This window comes from Mirounga angustirostris, unplaced genomic scaffold, assembly GCF_029215605.1.
Source record: "Mirounga angustirostris isolate CCGP_5_RB_7025 unplaced genomic scaffold, mMirAng1.0.hap1 SCAF_2, whole genome shotgun sequence".
In the NCBI taxonomy this organism is placed as follows: domain Eukaryota; kingdom Metazoa; phylum Chordata; class Mammalia; order Carnivora; family Phocidae; genus Mirounga; species Mirounga angustirostris.
Genome location: NW_026991710.1, coordinates 131,597,478 through 131,607,205, shown reverse-complemented (window position 1 = coordinate 131,607,205; position 9,728 = coordinate 131,597,478).

The window sequence follows — 9,728 nt, the reverse complement described above, 5'->3', positions numbered from 1 at the left end:
TTACTGAGTGAAGGAAACCAATCGGGAAAGGCTGCACACTGCACGATTCCAACTATCATTGTGGAAAAGGCAAAACTATGCGGACAATAAAAAGATCAGTGGTTGCCAGGGGTGGCTTGGGCTGAGATAGATGAAAAGGCAGAGCAGAGGGTATTTTTAGGGCAGTGAAATTACTCCGTATGATATTATAATGATGGACGTATGTCATTATACACTTGTCCAAAGCCATAGAATATCTACCAGTAAACTCTAAGTAAACCATGGACTTTGGGTGATTATGATGTGTCCATATGGGGTCATTCTTGGTAAACAACAACAAAAATTACCATTCTCATGAGTGATGTTGATAATGAGGGAGGCTATGCATGAGTGGGGGCAAGGGATATATGGAAAATCTCCGTACCTACCTTGCAATTGTTGTAAACCCAAAATTGCTCTAAAATAATAGTTTCAAAAATGGAAGTAAGCCATAATTGTTGAAAGTGATTAAATTTGTCAATGACCTAAATTATTTCCTTAATTCAAATCAGGAAGAAAGAAACACAATCTACCCATCAGAATGATCAACTTCTGTTGAAAATGGGGGGGGTGGGGGGGCTTAAATGGATTTGTTTCAAATTTTTCGATTTCCATTTATTTTAGTTTCATTGTGTAACAGAGATGTCTCTTATCAAAAGATATCTTTAACCAAAAAAATAAATAAGTTTGACCCTTAATTTTGGTGTCTACAATTGGAAAACCAAGTGATACAAACCCCTGTGTTGCAATGTATTCACCTTTCCTTCATATGTAACAAGCATAGAGTACAGAGGACTGAGTCAATAGTCACTCAGGAACTTTCCTTTAATCAACACTTCTAAGGTATCTTGTTTTTCACTATGAATAAATATATTAATAAAACTAAAACACTGTGAAGTTTAAAAGTAAAAACACCAAGATTGTTTGTTACCTGTCTTCTAGTTATTAAAAGACTGAAATGATACATTTAAATATAATTTTAAATTAAAAGACAAGGCTTCATGTTTATATCGGTAAGAGATATCAATATGACTTGTGGTATAATCCATTTTATGGTTTATTAGGATATATTAATGAAAACTTTTTAAATTCCATACAGCTGAATTGTCTCACATGAAATTATGAGCTTAACAGATGGGTTTTTTTGGCACATTTAGACCGTTTCTCTCAACATTCTCCTCTGCTGATGAGTTGCTGTTTCTATTACAAGGAATGCTTTAAACATAATTGTAGTGCAGCTGTGGTCATAAATGGTCTTGATGGTGTTCAAGCGCCACAATACTTTAAGTGGCTTCTCAAGCCTCAGTCAAGATGGTTTTAAGTGATTAAGTCGGTGTTTTGTAGATAATGATTTGTGTCTTAGAGATAATATTCAGTGGTTACCATACTGTAACTTCAAAAGATGTAAAATTTTGTATCATTGCATAATTTTGTTTTACTACTAAAAACAAACTACTGAGATATGAGATTTCTTGAATTCAAAAGAGTACTGAAGTACTTTCTTAGCTGGAATCAGAATGCATTGTAACTTATTAATTACATCTAAATGTTCCTAACATAGACCACCGTATCTTTATTTTCGTACTCCAAGGATATCTGCCTATAGGACCCAGGCACCCAGAATTACTCCTACATTTACTCCCCTTGGAACAACACACAACAATATCTGAGGAGCATTCTTTGTCTTATTCCTTATCTTTTTTTAGTTGAAGACTTTACTTTGTAGAGAATCAAAATGGTGCATTCTTTATAATTGATGAACCCACACCCACATGTAATAATCATGCCAAGTCCATAGATTATCTTAGGGTTTACTTGGTGTGTTGTACATTCTATGGGTTTGGTTAAATGTGTAATGACATGTATCATCATTATAATATCAAACAGAGTATTTTCACAGCCTTACAAGTAGTCTGTGCTCTGCGTACTCATCTCCCCCAACACCATCCCTGGCAACCCCTGATCTTTTTACTGGCTGCATAGCTTTGCCTCTTCCACAGTGATAGTTGGAATCACGCAGTATGTAGCTTTTCCAGATTGGCCTCTTTCGCTCAGTAATATGTATTCAAGGTTCCTCCATGTTTTTTCATGGCTAGACAATTCATTTCCTTTTAGTTCTGAATAATATTCCCTTGTCTGAATGCACCACTTTACTTATCCATTCACCTACTGAAAGCCATCTTAGTGGCTTCCAGTTTTGGCAATTATGAATAAAGCTGCAATAAATCTGCGTGTGGCTTTTGGGGTGGACACAAGTTTTCAAATTCTATGGTTAAATACCAAGGAGTGTGATTTCTGGATCGTGGGATAAGAGAACATTTAGTTTTATAAGAACACACCAAACTGTCTTCCAAAGTGGCTATATCACTTTGCTTTCCCACCAGGAATGATGGGAATTTCTATTGATCCACATCCTTGTCAGCATTTGGTGTTGTCAGTGTTTGTAGAGCTATTTGCATTTTCCTGATGACATAGGAGGTGGACCATCTCTTTATATGCTTGTTTGCCATTTGTATATCTTTGGTAAGGTGTCTGTTAAGGTCTTTGGCCCATTTTCTATATGGGTTGTTTCAATTCTTATTGATGAGTTTGAATAGTTTTTAGTATATTTTGGATAACAGTCATTGACCAGATGTTTCCTTTACACGTATTTTTTTTCAGTCTATAACTTGTCTTCTCATTCTCTTGACAATGTGTTTGGCAAAGCATAAGTTTATAACACTTTAATGACATCCAGCTTATCCATTATTTCTTTCAGAGATTGTGTCTGTGTTGTGGTTACTAAGTCATTGCCATATTCAAGGTCATCTCTGTAGATTGTTTGATCACAAATGCAGCCATGATAGTGATACAGTTAGTAACATAAGTACAAATCACTTAGTCTTTACACATGCTTATCGGCGAGTTTCCAATCATAAGCCACTTAAATAGTAAAGCTGTTGCATCAATAAGGTTCATCAGCTTACTGTCCTCACATTTTGCTGCAGACTTTAATATGGGAAGACATAGAGTTTTCTTACAGTGTACTTCATAATCACTTTCCAAAGAGAAAGACAAATAGAGAAAAAGCAATTAACAAAGCACACTGTTGTTCTCTGTGGTCATTTTGAGACCACAATTTAAACCAAACCAAACCAAAATATAAAGCGGTCTTCAAGCCAACAGAAAAGTCTGCTGGACCTTTCTGTTTAATTTTCAGTTCTCTGATGCCTATGTCAAAAAAAAAAAAAAGCATGAAAATTATCCCTTGGATAAGCCCAATTACCCTTATAAATGAACCTAAAAGAAGGCAGAAATTGTTAGTATCTTTAACAACTGGAGCTTTGAGACTTTATTTTCTCACTTACTCCCCCCAAAAGAGATAAAGTTCATTATCAATAAAAGAGGGAAAGGTACAGTGGTTGGAATATATATTGATTGGCTTTAATGAAATAACCTTAAAACAAATTTCAGTGTCTCTTTCTCTAGGTTTCATTTTTAATGTATCTCAAACTTATATTTAATTTTCATTCTTTAGCTAGTATATAAAATGTGGAAACCTGTTTGAGAGTGGTCTGGTATGTTGGCAAGAGGTCAGAATTGGAACAGAAAGGCCTGGTTGAATCCTGAGCCTCATTTCCTGGTGCCCCGGTCCTGGGATCTTACCCAGCTTCTGACTGCCCACATTCCTCCATGTTCACCAGGGTGCAATCCCACAGATGTGGCAGAGGCCTTACGCTAATTAAATGAGCTCATACATGTGAAGCACCTCACACAGTTCCTAGCACATTTGATAAATATTAATTTTTGGTTTTTGTTTTTTGTTTCTTGGGTCCTAAGTGGAAGGTTTCTTTGAAGTTGACTCATATGGAGGAAATATAGATTATTAATTCAGAAATCTAAATGTGTCAACATTAAAATAACAAGGACCTATAAACTGCTAATGATTAAGAGTTTGAGAACATTTTTTATAAGTCAGTCTGTGAAAGGATCTTTCTTTCAGTTAATGAAGTGCATATTCATAGGCCCAAACTTTACAATTGAAGGCTCTAGTGTCTTAGAAAATGCAGCAAATAATAGCCAAACTTCACTCACTTGAAAGCTACATTTACAGGCCTCCTTAGCTAACCTTGCTCAAAAGTGATCACAGAATCACATTCTAACAGCAGGCCCTCAGCTTTCATCAAAGATCACAATTATGAAACTGCCATAATGAAAACACAACAACAACAACAACAACAAAAACAAAGACCAAAAATTAATATTTATCCACTTCTGTCAAAGATAGTGCCCATTATGCTCATCCCCTATTCCTTGGTTAAGGACTCACATGCAAATTCCCTCACATTTTGGTACCTAGAAAATCTCTTTTAAAACACCCCTTTTATCAGGTAATTACTATTATGTAATCTGTGTTTCTGTTATTACTCTTGGCTGCCAGTAAATTTAAGATTTATTTATTTATTTATTTGAGAGAGAGAGAGAGAGAGAGTGTACATGTGGGGGGAGGGGCAGAGGGAGAAGCAGACTCCCTGCCGAGCAGGGAGCCCGATGCGGGACTCGATCCCGGGACTCCAGGATCATGACCTGAGCCGAAGGCAGTCGCCCAACCAACTGAGCCACCCAGGCACCCAAATCTTTGGTTTCTAAATAAGAATTTTGGTTTATCTTGTCTTCACATACTGACTTCTTCAAATAGAGATGTACTTTTAAGTAGTTTTTTTTTTTAAGATTTTATTTATTTATTTGAGAGAGAGAATGAGAGAGAGAGAGCATGAGCGGGGGAGGGTCAGAGGGAGAAGCAGACTCCCCGCCGAGCAGGGAGCCCGACGCGGGATTCAATCCCGGGACTCCAGGATCATGATCTGAGCCGAAGGCAGTCGCTTAACCAACTGAGCCACCCAGGCGCCCGAACTTAATAGATTTTTTTAAAAGATTTTATTATTTATTTGAGAGAGAAAGCACGAGGGGGAGGGAGGGGTAGAAGCAGACTCCCTGCCAAGCAGAGAGCCCGATGCGGGACTCGATCCCGGGACTCCAGGATCATGACCTGAGCCGAAGGCAGTCGCTCAACCGACTGAGCCACCCAGGTGCCCCGGCTGCCAGTAAATTTAGACTTCATTTTAGTAAGTTGTAGAAAATACATGCTGGTATAAGCCTAAGTCACTGATGCATTTCCTTTTCTCTTTATTAGACACTTTTAAAAAAGTAAATATTCTCTTTAACACTATATATAATCATTTGAAATTTGCCTTTTCTAAGCATAAATATTAGAAAGATACTGGAAGTTGGTTATTCAGCCAAAATCTAGACTGAATCTGAAGCCACTTACCTGGGTCATTCCTAGGAAGGCATGACTCAGGTTGTCATACAGACTGCTCTAATCTCATGTCAACAATGTTGATAGTCGGTAAAATCTGATCATTATTTTGTGGCCCAGGGCAAGTAATATCCTCTTTTTATAACTGTTCACTTTGGCCTGTCAAGTTTCTATCAGCACGTACTTATGCAGGGAGGAGCCATGAAGTTTTGGTCAAAATGAGTCAATTTCTACTTCCCCACATAGGATCCCAGAATAGAGAAAAAAATGGACTTTTAAATTATAAGATATATTTCTCCAAGTGTTGCAGGATTTTTTTCTCCGTCGATGCCCATGGCTCTTGGTCACACCACTTTGAAGGATGAAGAGGGAGACCAGACAGAGTGGTGGGCAGCAGAGCAAGATTTATTGAGAGAGAGCAAAGTGACAGTACAAAGCTCCCAAGGAGGGAGGGGACCCGAAGGAGTTGCCACCGGAGTTTCTAAATCTAGGGCTTTTTATGCCCTTGTTGGTGGGCTGTTTTAATCTGATAAACCCTCCCTGTGCCAGTCATCCAATCAGATTTTTGTCGCTTATCATATGGGAAAGGGTGAGAACTCCTTTGAGGATGGGGTAAAATCCTTTTAAGGGTAGTTTCTTCTTAGGTCCGGGGCGGGGGGGGGGGGGGCCGGGGGGGGGGCTTGTCCCTGCCTGCCTGCCTTCCAATTATCCTTCATCACAAGCATAATGCAAGGATGATTTTACATAAATCAAAACACAATTTTTAAAAGATTTCTAACCATAAGATCCATGTGTAGTCAAGGAAGCTTCAGATAAAATGTGTTACTATCTACTTCTCTGCCCAGAATTTGTATAAAAAGAGAAAGAATGTTTTAATAGCCAAAAGCCAAATAGGAAAGCTAAGAGAAAGATAAAATTTTCAGACCCAAAAATCTGTGGGAAGGTTTGCAAATGCAGCTAAGATGGAACAGAGTGATTCAGGAGGAAGTAAGGGTAAAACGCAGTGGACAATGGCTCAGAGCGGCAGACCTCAGCATGTACCAGTAGAAAATGGATTTCTTCAAAGCGAAGAGCTTGTCCTACAAAACGCAGTCATACGTATTCTTTGCAATAATGAAGGAAGGAACTACTGGGCCACCAGGATCGGAAGATGTCTTCTAGGCACAGCTTTTATTCAAGAGGGCACAAGAGGCAGGGCAGCCTGAAGAATTACCAGGAAAGTCACTTTTTTTTAAATTTTATTTTATTATGTTATGTTATTCACCATACAGTCCATCATTAGTTTTGGATGTAGTGTTCCATGATTCATTGTTTGCGTATAACACCCAGTGCTCCGTGCAGTACGTGCCCTCTTTAATACCCATCACCAGGCTAACACATCCCCCCACCCCCTCCCCTCTAGAACCCTCAGTTTGCTTCTGGGAGTCAGGAGAGTCACTTCCACAGGCAGCCATCTGACTCTGACAGAGCACAATGGAGGCCTTTACAAGATCAAGCCTGGATGGCTACACTGGCCCCTCCTCTCCACAGGACTCTCTCACTGGGATCTTGTTCCATGAAACGCAACTTATTCAAGGGTAGATTTAAAAACATCATCTGACACAACATCCAAAATACATACCAAAAGGGGAAAAAATTGGAAAAGAGAAAAAAAAGAGAAATTAAAGAAAATTTACTAAAAAAAAAAAAATTGCCATGAAGCAGTTAAAAACCTATGTCCACATAGTTTGGCATGCATTAAAACATCTTAATAGTTTGATCACATTCATTGAAGAAGATCACTGATCAGAAACACAAGAATTCCATAAAGGGGTGTCAAAACACAGGAGAAATTGAAGCGTGAGCTAGCAGTCTCAGGAAAAAATAAGAAGAAAAAGAAGCATAGCAAAAATAAAGTTGATATTGTAAGAACACAAAAGATAATAGATTTTTTTTGAAAACACACTAAAGGACATTGAGTCTAGAAATTAAAATAATAAAGTGAAATGAGAAAAAAATATTTAGAAAGAAAATGATATATGTAAAAGATAGACAAAAGAAATCCAACATAAATATAATTTAAGCCCCCAAGAAAGCATAGCAATAGAATAAAACAAATAGTTAAAGACTAAGAAATACAATATCATTTATAAAAATAGGATGGTAATAGAAGAAGAAAAAAAATGAAAAGGAAATATGCTATTTTAACATTGTGCATAGTAGGGAAATAATAGAGATTATCCCTAAAAACCCAACGTCTAAAAGAAAGGTATAATTACTAAGAACAAGAATAAAAAAACCAAAATCTTTCAAAACAGAAGAAAACATTTATAAACACACTAAAACAGAGCAAAGAAACAGACCACAAAGCAAAATTCTTTCAATAGCTGTACAAAGAGAAAACATAACACAAAAGATCAAATATGATTCATATTAATAACTCTAAATAGCTTAACTCTCCCATTAAGATTTAAAAAAAGATTTTTAAGACTGTTAACAAAACAAAATTTACATCTATTTTGTTCACAAGAATCTTATGAAAACTGGCCATATATTGAGCCATAAAGAAAATCTAAACAAATTTAATAAGAAGTAAAAAATAGCACAAAAATACTTCATAATCAGAATTCAATAAAACAAAAAAAACCTTTAACAGAATAAAATAAAATGCTTCTTCCAACATAAATCTTAAGAAATCTTTCCTACACAAATCTTGGTTCGAAGAGGAAATAGGAAACAAAATTTCTGAATGCAACAATAATGAAAATACCAAAACCTACAAGATACAACTAAAAGAGTACTTTCATTGAAAAATTCATGGTTTCATATACTTACATTAATAAAAAATAACAAATTATTTAATCTGATTCAAAAAGTTAGTACAAGATGAGCAAAATAAACTAAAGAAAAAGAAGGGAAGGGATTAATGACATTATAAATATAACTAGAATACATCATAAAATTAGAAAATGTGTATGAGAACAGAAAAATTGGAATTAATAAATAAACAATAATAAAAAAATCAGTAAGTAGTAAGACTCTGAGATCATCTGATCATTAAAAATGAAAGCTGCACAAGTAGATGAAATAAGATACGATGAGTGAAATACATACATAAAGTCTAACAAAATTAATTAAAAGAATGACCCAAGATCATTATCTCTTTCTCCACACAAATAGTGCAAATAGAAATGAATCATGTGAATTATTGAAACAAGGGGTATTTTCACCATTGTAATAATTATTGGATTAAAATTAGGTCTTCAAAGTCTTGAAAACATTTGTCATTTTTATGGGTTTTTTTTAAGATTTTATTTATTTATTTGACAGAGAGACACAGCGAGAGAGGGAACACAAGCAGGGGGAGTGGGAGAGGGAGAAGCAGGCTTCCCGCAGAGCAGGGAGCCCGATGCGGGGCTCGATCCCAGGACCTGGAATCATGACCTGAGCCGAAGGCAGACGATTAACGACTGAGCCACCCAGGCGCCCCTGTCATTTTTATGGTTTTATATACACAAAATGTCATGTGTGATTCTTTGCACACCAACATTCCTAAGCACAGCTCTAAGAGACCCTCCCTTAATGTTTTTGGCACAAAACTCTTGTCAATTATACAGAAAATAACTTGGGGGAAATAAATGGATACATTTAAAAAATATATTGTAATTTAATTTACACAGAAGCAGCCTTGAGATTGTTATTCATAAAAATAAATCAATATAAAAATTGAACTGATTTAAACTTATTATGAATGACTTTGTTCTTCATACACTGTTTAATATCCACAGTTTTGCATATTGATATCACTCCATTTCTAAGAAAAGGGCATTAAAATAATGAGAAGGCATTGTCATCAGTTTTGGAGGTAAGCTGAGAACTCAAATAAGCATTCAAAGCCAGATTCCTTACAGTGGGCGCTCAGGGCCTGTGTGAGTCTCCCAACCTCCTTCCCCCACCGCATCCACCCACCCACCTACCTGGGGAACAGGGTCTTCTATCACTCTCTTACTGTTCACTCCGCTATAGGCTTACTGGTCTCAGTCTTCTCCCTATCATTGCAGGCGCTCTTCTGCCAGGAGGCCTTTATACTTGCTGTTCTTGCTACCTAAAATTCATAGATGATATTTTACCACCTTCAGGTTTGGGTTGAAATCTCATTTTTCTCATGAGACATCACTGATAACCATATTTAAAAGTTTAACGCCGGGCTGCCTGGGTGGCTCAGTCATTAAGCGTCTGCCTTCTGCTCAGGTCATGATCCCAGGACCCTGGGATCAGCCCCGCACAGGGCTCCCTGCTCAGTGGGAAACCTGCTTCTCCCTTTCCCACTCCCCCTGCTTGTGTTCCCTCTCTTGCTGTCTCTCTCTGTGTAAAACAAATAAATAATATCTTTTAAAAAATTAAAAAAATAAAAGTTTAACGCCCTCCCCCC